This window comes from Falco rusticolus, chromosome 17 (assembly GCF_015220075.1).
Source record: "Falco rusticolus isolate bFalRus1 chromosome 17, bFalRus1.pri, whole genome shotgun sequence".
Lineage (NCBI taxonomy): Eukaryota > Metazoa > Chordata > Aves > Falconiformes > Falconidae > Falco > Falco rusticolus.
Genome location: NC_051203.1, coordinates 3,257,233 through 3,273,464, shown reverse-complemented (window position 1 = coordinate 3,273,464; position 16,232 = coordinate 3,257,233). Strand labels below are relative to the sequence as shown.

The window sequence follows — 16,232 nt, the reverse complement described above, 5'->3', positions numbered from 1 at the left end:
CACCCAGAAATGTAACTTGTATCCTGGGCAAAAATAATAATAATAAAAAAAGCACTGGTTATGGATAAATAACCACCTGTGTCAGGATGAGAAGGGCAACACACGGTCCGAGCATATAACCTCACGCTGAAGATTATGCAGAATTAAAACTTAAATTGAGGGTGCTGTGAAGTAAGTGTGAAGTACAGTTTGCAGTCGAGGTGGGGACGGGGGTCTGGAAATGCAAAGCTTATCAGCCCGGCTTAGAAAGCCACCGCGTGTTTGCAGAGCTGCAGTCAGGGAGCCCCGGCCGCGGTGACACGCAGATGGAGATGCTGTTTTTTCCTCTGTGCCCCCGAGGACAGGATTTCCCTTTTCCTCCCCAACCTTAAACATCCCCATCCAAGGAAAAGCTGGAAACACGATGAGGATCAGCAGTTGGGATGGAGAGTAAAGCCGGGAGGAGAGCTGGCTCCCACTTGCCCAGATCAGAGACCCAGGCTCCAGAGCTGCTCCTCTCCTTGCTCTTCGCTGCTCTGGGAAGTGGTGGAGAGAGCTCAGGGAGTCCTTGGAGCGGATGCACGTGCCCCCGTCCCCTCCTCCACAGAGGAAACCCTCCCGTCCTTCCTCCGCTGCCATCCCCAGCGCCTCCTGGGGTGCTCAGCAAGGCTCCAGCTGCAGCCCACCTCGCAGAGAAGGGCCTCAGCACCCTTCAAGGGGAAGCCAGCCCGGACCCAGAGCAGCTCTCTGGCGTTCGTGCTAACCAAAGCACTACGAATTTCCACTGTATTCCACGCTGCTGCGACCCGAGGCTGCCCTGGATGCTGGGGAGGGTAAGGATGCATTCGGCCAAAGAGTCCAGCTGCCCCTGGAGCCTTTACAGCTGGGTCTGTAGGTGCATCTGGCTGCGTTTGACATCACCCCACTGCCTCTGTCCCAGACCTCCGCTGCGATTAGCAGGGAATTTCTGATGCAGACCTGACTGCCCAGCATGAAGGGTGGCCTGCGAGCGCAGGAGGCTGGAGAGAAGCAGCTGACTCGTGATTTTTCACGCTTGCCGTCTGGCAAACCCTGAGGAAGGCTGCGACTGTGGCCGCCCATGTAAGAGGCACTTTCATTTTCAGTTTCCTTCTCAATATAGTTTCATGCAGCGCTTTCTTCTCCTGCAACATGGGCCACCGCAGCCCCTTTTGCACACATGCGCAGCTGGGACTGGCAGCTATGCTGGCTCCTGACCCGCTCCCCGGGGAGCACCCCAAACTCCCACTCCTGCAAACTAAGTGAACACCCAAGACAGCTCACTGCCCGTCCTGCTGGGGGTCCAGGTGCCTGGGACCATCCTATCCCATACCAAGGGTGCTGCTGCCCACATTCCTCCTGCTTCCCAGCCCAGTGCCCCTTTGCTTTGCCCTGTTCTCCGTTAGGAGAATCCACGCTGGAAGATAAGGGGAAGGGTGTGAGGGTGGATGGGAAGGGTGTGAGGATGCGCATCACGCCCATACACTTCAGAACAGCCCAAGGCTGCAGAAAACGAGGGCTCTCCAGGATCCGAGACAGGGCTCCAGCCAGGGTTTGGGGGAAGCTGCAGGCTGCTGGGGGGGTGGGTGGTTAACACTCAGCAGCTGCTGAAGGATTCAGCTTCACCCTTTTTGCTCTTGTAGGAGGCCACAAAGGGTTAAAAGCTGCAGACAGCACCTAGGATGTGGATTTAGCAACACCTCCGAGGTGGCACAGGATTCTTATCTTTATTAATGAGCACATGCCATGCAGAGAATCAGCCTTCCTGGAACCCCTCAGGCTTCCCTAATAAAAAAAGACCTTTGCCTCAACTGTTTCTCATTTCACCCTCATCTCCTGTTCTTCAAGAACAGCTCTCTGACACATTGCCCGTGTGCTCTCATGACACACTCACTACTTCTCCCAACTTTTCTCAGAAGGAAAGTGCCTGGGTGCGGGAAAGCTGGTGGGATGGACCCAGAGAGGGAGGCAGATCTGCAGGAGCAGCCATAATCCCCAGGAATAAGCCCAGCTCTGGGGCTCTGAAGTCACCTCCCGACATGTTATGAAGATCCTGTTCCAGGAAATGTGTGGAGCATCCTCTGGGACGAGCATTTTGTAGGTCTGGCCCCGAGCCTGGGCATGGGAGCGATTCCATCCTGCAGCGTGCAGGTCAGCTAACCCTCTCCTGGGGGGAGATCCCGCAGGACCCCCATGCCCTGCTGCCAGCCCTGCACGGGCAGTGCAGAATCAGGCCCGCACCTCCCAGCCTGGCTTCGAAGAGCAAACAGGTGAGTTCGCCCAGTTTACCCAGTATGGCACCAGTGTCCTGCTGGCCCACGAGCCCCAGCAGATGCAGACGTCGTGGCCGGGGTGTCCCCCCCCTGCTGCGTGCCCCCATCCCGGTGGTCCCCGCTGCTGGGTGCAAAGCCACATGTGCCGTGCCATGCCAGTCGCCAGAGGTCACAGCCCGGAGCGGGGCGAGCCAGATGTCACCCTCAGCGTGGCCACAGCTCTTCCCACCCACGGCTCGGACAGCCCCGGCCTCCCTCTGCCCCCGACCCCGGGCGCTGGCACCGGGATGCTGGGTGCGACTGTCACCGCCGCGGCCTCGCAAGGGGGAAAACCCGGCAGCTGGAGAAAATATGATTAAAAGAGGCGACAATTCCTCCGGGGGGCACCGACCCGCTTGTTGAGGGGCGGCGGGACCCCCACCCCGGCCCTGCTACCGCCCGCACCGCCGTGCTGCTCTGCCAGGTACCACCGCGTACTTTACCCTCGCTCCCGGGGCGGTGCAGGATGAGGCCCTGCGGCTCTGCCCCCTCCCCCCGCTCCAGCTTTGCTGCCCCCCCCCCCCCCCCCCCCCCCCCCCAGCCCCAGCCCCCCGGGGCTCCCGGTGCATCCCCCGATTCCCGGCACCGCCCGGCCGGGCCCGGTTAATAAAGATACCCCATCCCGGGGGAGGCTGGGGGTGGGGGGTCCCCCGGTACTCACCGCGTCCCGGCGGGGACCAGGCGGGCCGGGGGGTCCCGGGGAGCTAACGCATCCCGGCGGGGGGCTGCTCCATCCCCGCCGCCTCCCTTCCTGCCTCCTCCCCGGAGCGCGGCGCGGGGGAAGGAAGCGAGCAGAGCCGGGGAGGAGGGAAAAGAAGAAGAGGAAAAAAAAAAAAAAAAAAAAAAAAAAAAAATAAACCCAACCCCAGACCATAGATGCAGGCGCGCAGCCGGGCAGGGCTCAGCTCCCTCTAGAGGCGCCTTGCCCGGCCCCAGCGTGGGAAAGCGGCGGCGGGGCCGGGGGCAGCGGGGGGCTGGGGGGCCCGGGGTGGAGCTGGGGCATCGCCTGGCTGCGGGGCGCGGGGCAGCGCGGGGGGGCTGCTACCTAGTGCTGTGGGGATGGCGCATCCCGCCCCAGCGCATCCCATCTCACCCCAGCGCATCCCACCCCACGGCATCCCCCAGCATCCCACTGTGTCCCATCCCACTCCATCCAATCGCGTCCCATTCCACCGCATCCCACCCCATCCCACTGCATCGCATCCCACCCCATCCCATCCTCTCCCCTCCCACCCCACCCCACCGCATCCCATCCCACCGCACCCCGCCCCACCACATCCCACAGCATCCCACTGTGTTCCATCCCACCCCATCCAATCGCACCGCATCCCATCCCATCCCACGCAGCGCATCCCATCCCCTCCCACCCCACCCCACAGCATCCCCTCCCACCCCATCCCACCGCATCCCACCCCAGCGCATCCCACCACACCACACCCCAGCACCCTCCTTGCATGATTCCCCAGAGTCTTTGGCTTCTCCCCGGGTTCCAGTGATGTTTTGCCCCTCTTTTAGGGCTGCGGCTCCTCAGCACCACCAGGTTGCCCTCGGTCAGGCATCGCTAAAGCACTCCTGGTTTCCAGTAGGAAACTTCTGCGTTGATTCACCAGATCCACCAGCAAAAGCTGCTGGTGGCAGAGGGGGTTCACACCGAGTGGCTTAGGAAATTAGAAATCCACTGAGGTTGGGACGGATCACAGTGGCTGGGGGAAAGGGTGCATGTGGATAACCCTAGGGAACAAGACGGCTTTTTCCCTGGAGGTGGCTCTTTGCCTCAGGAAGCTGCCCCAGATGCTTTTCCTCTCCTTGCTCCTGGGGGACCTGCCAGGGGCTTCGTGTTGGTGCTGAAACAGGCCACGTAAGCAAAGGTTTGGGGCTCGTATAAATGCCTGACTGCTAATTATCAAACGACCTGGCTGTCCAATGGTAGGAGCATTTTCCATGCCCTGGGACGGCATGCCCTGTGGGATGCTCCCTGTCCCAGAGCTGAAAAAAACCAGAGATTTTTGAATTCTTGATTTACTTGGCTGAGCTTTCCCTGCGGAAAATGAGCCCCTGGCCCCAGAGATGCCCTGGCCCCAGAGATGCCCTAGCCCCTCGGAGCTCGGCAGACCTTTCCGAGGGCGGTAGCTACATTGACACCAGTGAGAAGCAGGTTGTGGAGGGTGAAGCGAGGGATGCCTGCAGTAACTGTGGGGGCCAGGGGCCAAGAGAGCTGTGTCCGGGCCACAGATGGCTTTCAGGACTAATCATGGAGCAGAGGAGGGTGAGGAATCACCTAACAGGGAGCACCCCATCAGCCTGGTAGCAAGGGGTCTGCCTTCCTCCCAGCATGCAGAGAAACTCCTGGTTCTGGGGGGGCTCAAGGTCCCACCACCAACCTTACTTCTGCACTGAGCCTTGGGGTGGGTTTTGGTGGTGAATGTAGCAGCGGTGGCTGGCTGGGGCCCTCTGGGTTATCCCAGCATCCCTGCTGGTCTGTGCTGGTGGTGGCTGGTCTTGTACACAGCCGGTGTGATGTGCAGCCAGGTCTGAAGCTGAATTCTAGTGCAGTGGGATGTGCTGCCTGGTGCAGGATGAATCCTGTGCTTCTCTCTGCCACATCACATCAATCTGGGCTGTTCCTGAGTCCCACCACCGCTTCAGATTTAGCATCCCTTAGTATTACCTCACTAGGCAACAGCGTTGGTAAGAACTTTTGCAAAAACAAATCTAATCTAAAAATTCTTCTTCCTTTTTGCAAACCACTTCTACCTCAGATACATTGCATAACACCTCTGTGGCACAACTGTATGCTTGGGAAAGGGGTACGGGGCGAGCATCAGGTGTATGATATTCATAGCTGCTTCTAATCACGTTGAGCAGCAAAAGGTATGGAAAATAAGCTGTGCAGGAGGGTTGAACAACTCCTCTGTGTCCATGGAAAGTGCAGCAAGGAGCTTGTGGGGACCGAGTTGTGGGTGGGCAGCAGGGACTCGTACCGCGACGTGTCTGCAAAGTGGCTACTGGAGAGTGTCAAAGAGCAGGACGATGTCTGGGATAAAGGGAAATGAGTCTGAAAGCACCAGCTGTGCTGTGGGAATGGCCACTATGGACATCAAGAAATGATGGTGGCAAGCAAGAATTTAGGAGATCATTTGGTGAGTGGTCTAAACCCTGCGTGTGGCTCTGCTGGTGCAGGGACAGCCTGCTTTGTTGTTGCAGTGGCTTTAAGATGTTGAGGCAATAGGGAAGAAATTCCCAGCTGGCTCTGCCGCGCTGGCTTTGCGATCGCTGCTGCTGATGTGAGATGTTCCCTGCTTCCACCAGCAGCTCCTTTGGCTGGTGTAAACAAAGAGATATATTTGCTGGTGCAAATAGGAGATGCACGGCAGCTGCAGAGAAGGAGCCCCTGGCTTCGGGATTCATGTGGGATTTTAGGCTGTGGTTTCACCACTTGGTTGGCGTAGTCTAAATCTGTGCTGGTGCTGGGAAAGGGGGCTGCGCTCAGCCGTGCATCCCCAGCCCTCTTGTGCCAGGAAGAGCAAGGGGCTGATGTGGAAACACACTTTTTGCAGCGAGGAGGGCTGCGGTCTGTGCTTTGCAGGAGCTGTGCCCTGCACCGGCTGCCCAAGCCCAGCGATGACAGAGGAAAGGAAGCAGGAGGGTGCAGCTGGAGGATGGGAGAATCTCGGTTTCAACCAGTCATGATGACATGGCAGTTTTAGATGAGTTTTTCTGAGGGGGAAAAAAGACCAAACCCACCCTTCTTGCGGCTAGCTGAGCCAAGGATGAGCAAGCACCGGCAGAAACTCGTAGTGCAGAAGCAAAGCTGAACCCCAAGCAGCGTGCCTCCGCGAGGGACACGCTACAGCAGCCAGGGCAGCTTTGTGCCAGCGTCACTGCGGCTCCAGCATGGCTCTGTTGAGCACAGGAATATTGTAGGGAAAATCATCCCCTGCCTGAGGCTGTGGTCCCAGGAAAATACCTGGTGCCAGGGTGGCCGAGGGAGAAACAGGTCCTTGAGTTTGCTGCTCTTTCAGTTCCTGCTCTTATTGCCATAAACATATCGCATTGCAATGGTGAGCGCAGACACTTTAAAAAGCCGTTTGCTCCGTCGCTGCCTGCAGAAGTAGTTAATTTTTCATCTTTCTCTCTTTGGCCATGGTACTGCACTGCTGCAGGAGTTCCTGTGTGTTTCCATGAGCCTTCTCCCTTCCTCCCACCCTCCCTCGCTGGTGTGACATCTCAGGGCTAGGCCAGGCTGTAGCAGAGGTGCGAATGCTGCAAGAACCAGTTGCTGGGGGTAGAAGGGGGACTTCACCTTTTGGGACCCCCCTTCTCCCCCAGCTCTGGGCTGTGCTTGGTCTCTATCCGCCTCCCAGCCCTGGGTTGTGTATCCTTTGCCCCCCCCCCCCCCCGAGTGGCATCTCGCCCCGTCCCCAGCCTTGTTTCAGACCCCTGTCACTGTCTCGGTGTGGCAGCTCTGGGTTCGGGGCCATTTGGGACCATTTAATCCAAACCCAGGTCTGAGCTGCTGAGCCACCAGCACTGGGCACCGAAGGATGCTCCAGCGGTCGCCCAGGCTCCCGGCCATCCTACCCTGCTCCAGCTCCTCCGAGGTCTCTTTGAGATCCCATGGAGCATGCAGGGCACATGGGAGCCCAGGGCGCAGGGGCAAGCGCTGGGTGCTGTTGGGGGCTGCAGCAGCTGAGGGGAACTGGCAGGCCAGCAGCACTCAAGCTGGGAGCACTGGGAGCACTGGGAGGGTGCTGAGGAGAGAGCACAGAGGAGCTGGAGAAGCTCAGCCTCGCCGCCTGCCTGGGGAGCAGCAGGAGCAGGAGCTGCCTGATGTTGAGCACCAGCAGCAGGGAGCTGGTGGCCGGGGATGCAGGGGATGCTCCTGCTGGCAGCCCAGCCTGGCAGCGTGCAGGCAGTGGGGTGGCCAGCAAGGAGGGGACAGCCACGCCAGAAGCTTTTGGTGACAAAGCTCTGGAGACGTAAGCGGTGGGTGGGTGGGTGACATGGGGCCAAAAGCCCCACTTGCTTCAGTGTCCCTGTTGAGGGAGCAAGTCCTCTAGACACGGATGCCCTGGAGGGACAGGGAGCAGCTCCCCTGGCTGTGTCAGCCTTGTCACATCCTGAGCAGCCGGTGTTTAGCAGAAGGCTGCTCATTTGGACTTTATAAACAGCTACTCGTTTGGATTTTATAAAACCCAATTTTCCCACAACTTCCTTAAAAGACCGAAATGAGCCCAGTGTTTCCAGTAAGGCTGCAACTGGCTCCCAGAACCAGTACGGCTTCGGGACATGCTGCATGCACAGCAGGCAGGCTCCGCTGCCACCGCTGCCTGTGCTGCCCTTACCTCCCCAAAGGTCCCCAGGCAGCTCCTGCAGGCTGTGGCACCCTTCAGACACCTGAGTTACAGCCCTTTGCAGCCTTTGGCTTCTCCAGGCTGCTGACAAAGGATGCAACCAGATCCAGCTGTGCTAGTGCTGCTGCTAGAGGGTCAGAAATTGCAACGCTGGTCCTGCTGGCCTTCGGTTGAACGCATCTAACTGTGCTTTGCCTCCAGGGACAGGGTCCCTCAAGGTTTGTGTGCTGATGGTGATGATGTTATCTGTGGTGCAAGCCCCGAGCCAATTATTTCTTTGGACTTTGATGTTGAAGGGGAGAAAGAGCAGCTCCTGCAAGGTGAGAGGATGGCTCAGAGGAAAGGAAATCCCCCTACTCATCCTCAAGAAATTGTGGGCTGCCTGGTTGTTGGCGGGAGAAGTCCTGAGGAATGACTGGTAGCCCTTCTCCCGGTGTGTATGTTGCTTTTTGGAGAGGAGCTTTGGGTGACAGGAGCTTTGGATATGAGCTTTTTGGATATGTGCTGCATGCTGTTTGCTGGCTAAATGTTGGCATCCAAGCCACTCGTTGGAGAAGATCGAGCAGGGGGACTGGGGGGGCGGTCAGAGCACTGCAGGGAGCACCCAAGGGCCAGGGCAGAGAGCACTGGAATTTCCCAGGGGATTCGAGGGGCTGCGGCACTTCAGCCAGTTGCTCGCTGAATTCAAAGCCCAGTGTGCCTGGTGGTAAATCCTTCTGCTTTGCTCTACTAGAGGATCTGGACCTGGCATGGTGTCCTCTTTCAGACACTCTACTGCATGTTCAATTGCTGTGCCAAGGAGCATGTGCAGGGAGGTGACAGCTTTGGGGTGTCACTGTTTTCTTTGGGCTTGTTTTAAACAGGAGGCGAGGATGCAGGATCCCCGAAAACAGAGCTGTTCCAGAGGACCAGGCTCTTCCACATGAACAGACATCAACGGACTTCACCTAAGGTTGGTGAAAGGACATGGGACATGGGGCTAAGGCGGTGATCACTCCTGAGAAGGATCTACGTGCACACAGATCTTAATGCCCTCAGGCTGCAGAAAAAGGATAGGGATAGAGCAACATGGGGGATGCTAAAAAATGACCCCTGGCACTGCCAAGGCACGGCCGTGTCAGAGGCTGTGGGCTTTCAGGGGTGTCTCTGAAGTTCTTCTGTACCTCCCTGGTCCTGTCCAGCTGAGCAGGGAATGGTCTCAGGATGCTGCTGCTGGTCACTGACGGGCAGTGCATGGTATTGGGATGTTTGCTGAAGTGGGATGGATGGGACTGAAATAGGGATAAGTGGCAAGAGCCAAGCCTTTGGGGTTCCCTTCCTGGTCTTAAAGACCCCCACTGTGACCATGGGTGTTTAACTGGGTATCTTGTTACCCACCAGCCATGAAACAAGCTGGATCTGCAAATTTATCTTGCCATCCCTGACAGACCTGTTGTCGTAAACCACATCGATCCACAATGGGACAAGAGATGCCCCTGCAGCCTAGGTCTTCATCAGAGATGAGCTCAGGGGTGCTGGTCATTTCCCCACGTATCCACAGGACAGCTTGAGCAAGCCAGGAGGCCACGGGTGGAGCAGGATGGGTGCCACCAATCCAGACAATACAAACAGGGCAGATTTGCAGCAGAAAACCAAATGCACAGCGGAGCCGAGACTCCAACCGCTCGGTCAGGGCTGAAAAAGGCGCAGGACTTGGTAAGAGCTGCAGGAAGTAGCTGGGGTGGCAGATGGATTAGTGGTTTAATAAAGCTGCTCAGCCGGAGCGTGGGTGTGGGGAGGGGATGGTGCAGCACAGAGGTGCAAGGCAAATTAGCCCCCCTCACTGCGGGATGGTGCAGCACGTTAAATCAGCTCTTTGAGAAACGGTCAGCGTTTTGTTCCAGGCAGCAAAGAGGGACGCCAGGGCAGCGTTTTACCAGTAGGCTTGGGGAGCTGCCTGAAGCTGTTAAAAAGTTGGGGTTTTTTGATAGATTTCCTTTGTATATGGCACAATTGTGCTACAGATCCTGCCGCTGCCTGGTGAAATGGGGGAGACGGGAGCTAAGGAACAGTTAGGGTGGGGGAAGCTGAGGAGCAGATGTCTGCAGGGTTTTGTTGCTGGCTCCCTATGTGACCCCAGGCCAGCTTTCCCCCCTGCTTGCCTCAGTTTCCCTCCTGCGCCAGGAGACATCTGCTCGAGTGCATGAGGCGCTCTGAGCTCTCCGGATGATAAATTGGCATGGTGGTGAGGGGAGGAGAGGTAGAGTTTTTTTCAAGATCAGCTGCCGGAATTAGCATTACATCAGAATCAAGCCGTTTTACACAGATATTTTGTCAATGCTGACATCAACTTTTATTTTTTTCTCTCTCATTTTTTTTTTTTTTCCCTGCTGCAGCCTCATGCCCTGGGAAGCTCGGTGGAGCTGGAAGGCAAGGAGGAGCTGATTCTGAATGCAGCAGCTGATACACCTGCAACTCCACTTGTCACCCTCCTGCCTGCAACCCCCCCCCCCCCCCCCCCCGCTGCGGTCCTGGCCGGGAGGTGAGCCCCCCGCACCCTCCTGCCAAGGCTGGGAGCAGAGCCCCTGCGCTGGGTCCCCCCAGACCCTCAGCTGAGCTGCGAGAACCTGCTTGGGGAAGAGAAATCTCCTCGCAGCACCAGATGGCACTCTCCGACTTCCAACCGAGCTGAACCAAGCCGGTCTAACCCAGCTGGGTGACACAGACACCCGTGGGTGGCTGCGGGGCCACCCTGGCTCCTTGCCCCGTGCCCGGGTCCAGGCTGCGGGGAGCAGGGGACACTGGGGACAGGAGGATGGGGGGCATCAAGGGACCATCTCTGCACAGGCCAAGGAGGTTTTGGAGGTTTTCCATCAACCTACAGGTTCTGGTCACCCCACGCAGCACGGGTGGCAGGCTCACCTCTTGCAAACCCTTGGCAAAGCCAGGATTCCAGGTTTGTGCGGTCCAGCCATGAGCCCCGGACGCGGTGCCGGCAGCGTGTGCATGCCACCCACGGCTCAGTCGGGCTCGCCGCAGCCTCGCTGAACTGTCTGGAGGATGTGACTAAGGGAAAGTTATTCTCTGCTGCCCTTCGTGCTGTGGTGCAGGGCTGCCTGCTGCTCCCAGGCAGGAGGGAGAGCTGGTCCAGCTCGCCCGGCACCGCAGCACCCAGCTCAGCACGGGGTGATGGCTCTCCAGGGATGCTGCGGTACGGAGAACGCTGCGGAAAGGAACAGCAAACCTGTTGTTTGTCAGGTTTTAGCCACAATTCCTTCCCAGTTCCCTCTGGGATTGCTGGGAGGATGCAGATGGTGGCAGTGCCAAGTGCCTGGGGGCCAAGGTCGGAGCTGCGATGCCCCAGACCCCCGCAGAGCCCAGCCACCGTGCCCAGATCATGGGTGTCTCCACACCAAGTTTATCGTGACTGTGCTGTCTTTGGGCTCTGGATGGAAGGAGAATGTGGGCTTCAGGGAAAGTGCTTCTCACACACCCCAGATTTATCAAATTGATTAAAAAAAACCCCAACAGATCCAGGCCTTATTCCTATAATAGCTATTGGAGCGTGTTGGATGTTAATCAAACTGTCTGTTCGCTGTGTCCAGAGAAACCAGCATAAGCCAGCTTGTGTTTTTCAGGCATTGGAAGAGCTGTCAAGCTATAATCTGTTTAGGACCAAGCAACTTATAAATATACTTTCTGATAATCTGTTGTATAAATATGGGAAGAGAGGGGGTGTTCTGTGACTGTGTGTATCGATCAGATGGCTGATAAATCTGGGGTGGGGTGTGTGTGTGTGCTGAGTGTAGGGGCTCCCAGCAAGAAGGGAGGGACCCTTCCTCCTTTCCACCTTTGTCCCCGGCACAGAATCGTTCTGTCCAGACTGTTCCCTCCAGCTTTGCCCACTGGGTTTGAAATATTGCAAATAACAGAGCCCCCCTCTCTGGGATGCATCTCTGGGATGCAGACGGTGGTCGAGCGCTGATCCGTCACGTCCTGGTGTGAGCCCTGCAGCACCCGGCACCTGCGAGCACCCTGGGGAGACTCTCAGATCCTTGGTGTGCCAGCGCAGAGGGTGCTCAAGCATGGCAGCAGAGCTCTCTGCAGGCAAGAAGCTTGGGACAACCTGCTCCCAAGGTCCCACAGGTCTGTGCTGATGTGGCCAAGCGCCTGGGGTCGGCTCCCGGCTGAGAGGACACGTTGAGAGCGTTATCCAATTTGCCGAAGTACTCGAGGTGTCTGTCTCTGACATATTTCTTTCTCTGACCAAGGTTTTCGGAAGATGGCAGGAGAAACCATTGGCAGCTTTGGGAGAAGCTGGGCACAGCTGGGAGCATGTGGAGCAGGAGCTCCTGGAAAAGGCTGAGGTCAGTCTGGAAGAGGACGCCGTCGGTGTGCCGGCGTGGGATGTGTGCCACCACGTGCGCCGTGGCCACAGCTGTATTTCTGCCTCCTCCACCAAGCCATTGTGGGACCATGGGCAAGGCACTTGGGCCAATACGCTTTCAATTGCGGAGTGACAGGTCCGTAAATCCATTTTAGAAAAGCTGGTGGCTTCTGTAGGAAAAAACAAAACAAAACAAAACCAACCACCCCAGCACGTTTCAGCAGAGGCTGTTTATTAAACGAGCCTAGGTTTAAGTCTCCCCTTTGAGAAGGCTGGCTGTGCGCTCCCTGCCTCAGCTTCCCCTTTCACACAAGGGGTTGCGTACCACCTCCTCCCCTCCAAAGCACCTTATGGATCAGTGCCAAATTTCTAAATGCCTCTGAAATCAGGGCTGACAAGGGCTCTGGGCAGTACCAGGCAACTGGCTCCGGAAACCCTCCGTCTCCCCGTGGGGAATTTCCAAGCCTGGCTCTGAGAAGGCAGATCCACGCGCCGGTTATCGCTCCTCGCTGGTGTGAACCGAGGGCAGCCGAACACCAGCACGCCCCTCCTGAAGGCAGGGACAGCCCGGGAGAGAGGAAAAAGTGACTTCCTTCGCTTCATGCACAGGAAAAGCATGTCTGGGAGGTGGGGAGGGGGGTTCTGGGGGGGGCTGCTCGCCCTTGCTGTCTGCCGGGCACGTGTGCATGGGGGTCACTTCACAGCATCCCATCTTCTCCCTCGTGCAAAGACCAGATGTGTTGTCTTGTCTTCAGGAGCTGCAAAAGGGGGATGGGAAACTTCCAAACAGCGTTGGAAAATGGAGCGTGGAGGCGGTTTCTTTGTCTCACGCCGCGCGGGCCAGGAGTTACACTGGGTTGTTTGCTTGGTTAATTATTTTTTTTTTTCCCTCCATGCTCAGCTTTCTCCGCAGCCACCTCATCCTGCAGTGTGGGGGCAGGCGCAGACTTTGAGCATTTAGGAAAGCACTCAGAGTTTAATGGGGATGCTTCTCTGTTTGAACCCATCTGCCATGAGCTCCGGAGCGCGGGTCTGATCCCAGAGCCCGCACAGTAGCTCCTTTCAGCCTCTGAGGGGGTGTCTGCAAACAGATGCCGATTCATAAGCACAGTCTTCGCAGGCAGATAAAGGCAAGGGCACGCCTGGCATGGCTCCCGGAGCCGCAGTCACTGGGAATTGCTGGTGTCCAGCTTCTCTGAGGCAGTAAATGGAGCTGGAGGCCAGACGGGTGCAAGCAGCTGGGCATCAGTGGGGTGTCACGTCAACCTTGCTTCACGCTAATGGTTGTGACGCGGCAGCGTGGGTCCAGCTCTCATAGCCAGGGATGCTGGAGGTGCCCAGGGCTCCGTGCTGCCCAGCGGCTGCAGGTAACGGGAGGGAAGAGCACGGGGCAGCACCGGCAGGCGGAGGGAGTGGGCCGCAGGGCTGGTGGGAGGCAGTGCCAGTGTGTTGGCTGCTTTGGTCCTGAGGTGCATCCTTCCCTCCCTAGATCCCACTCCTGGGAGAGGTGGGATGCAGCTCTGGATGGACCACCCCACATCGGCAGCCCTTCTGGAAGAGATCCATGCTGCTTCTTTGCTCCCCACCCTGGTACCGGCCAGGCTTAGGCTTGTCCCAAAGAGCTCCTCAGCTCCAGCTTTTTCCTCTTCGTTCCCCTATGTTTCTCTTTAATGAACATACCACATTTCCCTTTTTGCTTTCTCCTGTCCTGTTCCTGGGGAAGGTTCTGTGAGTCTCACCCCCCTGGCTGGCATGGCCTGGGTTTGGGTTGGATTTATTATATATATATATTTAGATCAAGCATTTAGTGTAAGTAAATTGTTCTCACTTCTCCCTCTGATTATTCACTTTCCCTTATTAATCAGTTCTGTGTTGCATTACTTTTTCTCCTTTCCCAACTCTTCCACCCTCTAGCTTTTTCATGTTCCCCACATTAGTTATTCCCTGTGGCTTTTAGCATTTTTATTTATTAATTTCAGGGTAAGAAGAGACAGGTTCTGCCTCTGTTCCCTACCCACTGCAAAAGGAGCAGTGAGATTGGTTTGGCTGGTGATGATCTCCATCCCCTGGGTCTACAGCCAACCTCTTGTAGAGGTATCAGGGAGGGGTCAGGGGGGTGGTCCTGTCCCTGGGGTTGGAGAAGTACCCCCCTGCCCCTTCGTTTTCCCTTGGGTGCATGGGAGGTGTCCCGTCCCTGCATCCTCACCTCATCCCAATCCCCTGCCTCTGCCCTGAGCCACTTGAACCACTGACCTCGGCAGCGGTTCCCAGCCCCGAGCGGCTCATTCACGGCCAGGCAGGAGGAGCTGCTGGCAGCCGGGCTCCTGCTAATCTGGGAATTGTATGCCAGGAAGCACACACCCAGCCGAGCTGCCCCAGACAAAGCCAGCAGTGTACGCACCAGCTCTCCCCAGGCGTTGCTCTGCGCGGCTCAGGGCTATTTCTGAGCCGTCCCCAGCGCGTGAGGCCTCGGTGGTTCCTTCCCTGGACTTGCCCGAGGGTTGGGCACCTGCGATGGCTGCAGTGCCAGAGCTCGGTCCTCCTACGAGGGCTCCCAGCCTGGCACCTGGTGCTCCTGCCTTTCTCCGGGGCGAATCATAAAACAGGGCTGTAGCATCTAAACTGTGCTGGCTAACTGGAAACCATGGCTGTGAAAGGGATGAACTCCCTGATTATCTCTGGGGTGTTTACTCTGGAGCCTAACAACAGCAAATTAACCACAGCCATCATTACTTTCGAGCTAGAGTGGTTTAGCCCATCTGTCCTGGCAGTCCCTTCCCACCTGGGTACCAAAACTCTGTCCTTGACACATCCCTGGAAGCCTTGAGCTCCAAATAGACTTGACTTCTGTGTAAAACCGTCTGAGATTTCCCGAAGAGAAGTGCTATATAAAATGTAGGTATTATTAGCATTCTCCCACTGCCAGGTCATATGTCAAACACCAGCCCAAGGTGTTAGGAGGAAGGGTTTGCCTTGGCTGAGTCATTTCGTAGCAGCTCGTTTCAGGGTTATGCGCACCTCTTTGGGAAGCAGCTGGTGTCATCTGCTAAATTAGGTCTGGCAGAGGCAGCAAGTCATTTCCACAGCATCCGAGCATCCCTGGTCAGCACAGTCCTTGTCCCTGTGCTGTTCCCGCTGCGTAGGTGGGAAGCGGAGACGCCTACACCGAGCTGTCCTTGGCGATGTTCAGGGCAGGCTGATGGAAATTTGCTCGGTGGCTTATTCTGCTCTACCCTTTTGAGGGCACATCGCCTTGACAAGAAGCTGCACGTTCACGTGATGCTCCCACATCCTGCTCGATGTATTTTAAGGTTGTTTACAAACACTGATGTGGTGCTAGAGCAAGCGAGGCTGCTCACAAACTGCGTGAGCTAGAAAAGCCTCTACAAACCTCGTCGTCTTCCCATGCGCTGATAGAAGATGATGATCCAGCGCTGGAGTGCAGCTCTAACTGGAGATGGATGGGCTGGTGGGACTGCTCTGGCGCTGGGAGGCTCAATCCAATTCCCTGCATCGTCCTGCACTTCGCTGCAGCCTTGCATGGAGACCCATGGCCTTGCTCTGCTTATTCTGCGTCTTCAGTAGCGCCACGAAGCCCCGGTGATGGGCTCCTTTGTGCAAGATGCTGCACAAATGCGGAGTAAAATAGATGGCCGGTGCCTGAAATAATGTCCAGTCTGAGACTTCCAGGTCTCACAAAGCTGTTGTAAAGTTGCATTACAAATGTGAGACGCTCAGATATTACGATGATATGAGCCAACATAATAGAATATTTTAAATTAAATATTTATCTGGATCCTCAGCTTGTGAAAGGGGTAGAGCTCTGCTGGCTTCTGTGGACTCGCACTAATTTATTTTTTATTATGACCCATTTGTATTATGATGGTGGCGGGGAGGTTCTAGGAGATCGCCTCCAGCTTAAGACCCCATTATTTCAGGTGTTCTAAAAGCACAGAACAGCTCGACGATCTGTGCCCCAAATTTGAAACCGCTAAGGATGTAGCCTGGTAATTTTGTAAAAACCAAACTTGTTCTCTAACGTACACACAGTGCTTCCTCTGCACAGGCATGGACCCTTCCCCGGCGATGCAGACGGGCTGCAGAAGCCCCCTCTCCCTGCCGATGGTACCGCACTGGCTGAGAAAGGGATTGCCATTGCATCAACAAAGAGCCCTTGCAGCCCCAGCCCAGACAGGAGAAATA

At 56.7% G+C, this 16,232-nt stretch overlaps 1 protein-coding gene and 1 long non-coding RNA gene across 3 annotated transcripts in view; one reads left to right on the top strand and one right to left on the bottom strand.

The window, feature by feature from the left end:
• BAK1 (BCL2 antagonist/killer 1) overlaps positions 1-3,121 on the bottom strand; it is an 18,968-nt gene extending 15,847 nt beyond the window's left edge. Inside the window, exon 1 of one of the 2 annotated variants that reach the window (XM_037410195.1) lies at positions 2,971-3,121. The gene's annotated coding sequence lies outside the window, so the exon portion shown is untranslated. Of the gene's footprint in view, positions 1-76; positions 138-2,970 lie in introns of those variants that run through there. The other variant, XM_037410196.1, reaches the window with a different exon arrangement.
• LOC119158377 lies at positions 1,219-16,232 on the top strand. Its single transcript, XR_005107849.1, has 4 exons — positions 1,219-2,267; positions 8,527-8,615; positions 9,091-9,358; positions 10,039-16,232. It is a non-coding gene; the product is annotated as an uncharacterized LOC119158377 (long non-coding RNA).